We start from the raw sequence: 2249 nt of genomic DNA, 5'->3' as shown, positions 1-2249 counted from the left end.
TCAGACCTGCAGGTATCAGGCTGTGATGTTCTCCTTTGTAGTGGACAGAAATATTTGGAGTGGCACAAATAATTTGTGTTGCATCTTATTGAAGAACAGCTGATTGTTCTGTAAATAGTTTGAAATGGTTATTTAAAAAATCAAGGTAAAAGGTAAATGGATGCAAATAACTTTGTTGTTTGCAAAACTTGTGCATAGGATTGTAAAAGTGACAATTAATATTTGCATTTAAAGTTATGAAATATGATTCATTAAACATGTTTGTGGTTGTTACAGTAAAAAATATAACTTTTCTACTCTGATTTTATGTTTTTTGTCTGATTTTAGATCAATTGTGTTTTAATACAGTATGTCAAAATGAAAACATGACTGTAAATTCAGACACGTGAGGTTGTGCTGAAAACAATGATACCAAACAAGGCAAAGTAAACAGTTTTTAAAGGTAAAATGTGGAGGGAAAATCAAGAGTAGTTAAAAATGGCCAAAAAGTAACACAATAGTTACTTTTCAAGAAGTTAATTACTTTTAGAATATTGTTACTTTTTTGAAGAAGTAACTAGTAACTATAACTAATTACTTTTTCAAAGTAACTTGCCCAACACTGCTGATTGTAGGGTTCCCCACCTCATGAATCCCACTGTAACCTCTGCCCTACTCATTTTCCTGTTTAGAGGCAAACTCACCCTCTACAATGTAGGCAACAGAACATTTAGATTTCTTTAATTGTACTTTTCATCTGCTGCTGTTTTATTTTACTGATTCAAGCTGAACACATTTAGTAGAATCAAAATTTAGACTGAAGTCAAGCTTGTAATCCCATTAATTTAAATGATTTTATTATTACATTAATATAGCACAAGGTTCAGTTAGCTTTGGAGAAAAATAAGTGGTAGAAATGTCGCCCAAAGAGCTACTTTTTTATTTTCTTACTTTTAGTACATTTTAGAGCCTCTGCTTTTTCGCTTTTACTTGAATAAAGAAGTTGGATCATAACCTCAACCTTTACTAGAGTATTTTGAGCACTAGTGTCTGTAATTAAGCACAGAATCCCAAAAAGTTGATTCTGTTCCTGTGGAAGTAGCATTTTCAGTGGGAGAAACATTTCATCACAAATCCTTCAGCCTCAGCATCCAAAGCCAACATCTGATAAATAAATGTTGGCCACTTTCAGTTCCCGTTCTAACCTGTTCAGGTCATCAAGGCGCTGAGGTTTTTATATATCGAGTTTCCTGGGATTAGAATCCCGTCTCATATTGAAATTGTTTTTCTAGTCTTAAATGTCCAGCACTGTTCGCTGTAGTTGTCTTTTATGAAATAATATTCAGTTCTCATGCCAGAGTCTAGTATATAATCTGATGGCTGATCATAATCCATATTCCCAGGGTAGAGTGGCACCCCTGTAACAGCTACCAGCCCCAGAGACCACATGTCAGTTGCGTCATTATATGGAATATGAAGCATAACTTCAGATGCCCTTTACCAAACTGTCTGTATACAGGCACTAGGATGATGCAATGATGTAGTAAATCTGTTTACACACACACACACTTAAATCTTAACTGACCAACTGTAGCAACTCAGCATAACCATCACAAACTGAACACTTACTTTTGTGTTTACTTCCATTTTGTACACTCAGCCTTTGCAGCTAGAAGCTCACACTCTAAAGTAACATTTACAACCAGATATTTATCTATCACCCTCGATGAATCAGTACTGTATCGTGGTGGGGGACTTTGCAGGGGCAAACAAGTCCTAGGTGAGAGACCAGACAAAGAGCAATTCAGAAGTAACTGGCTACAAGACCAAGTGAAGAGTTCACTTCTAAATGCCACCATTTAAAGAGAAAATGAAGTGTTCATCCAGAAAAACACATAAACACAAAGACTTTAATGCAGAGAACCAAGTCTGTGTTACCAAATCATGTGTTTTATTAGTGTTGAGTCAGCAACATTTGACAGGAGGTTCTGTTAGTGAGAATGAAACAAGTCAATCACATCTAGTGGAAGAGAAAGAATGAACACACCTTCTGATTGAGCTTCTACAGTAGCTGTCAGAAAGTGTGTTTGGAGTATTCAGATAATTCTGCAGACACGTGTTACAGTGTTAAATCCAATGTTAAATACCAATTTGGATTCAAGGAAAATAATGATTTTATAACAATTAAAGGGTCAGACTAAAGAAAGCAACACAGTATAGTGTAAGTCAGTATCCTTCTGCTTAACAGTCCTGAAGGTGAGGTCACTTTA

This window comes from Pelmatolapia mariae, linkage group LG10_11 (assembly GCF_036321145.2).
Source record: "Pelmatolapia mariae isolate MD_Pm_ZW linkage group LG10_11, Pm_UMD_F_2, whole genome shotgun sequence".
Taxonomy (NCBI): Eukaryota; Metazoa; Chordata; class Actinopteri; order Cichliformes; family Cichlidae; genus Pelmatolapia; species Pelmatolapia mariae.
The sequence above is the reverse complement of the archived record's forward strand: the minus strand, read 5'-3'. Positions refer to the sequence as shown.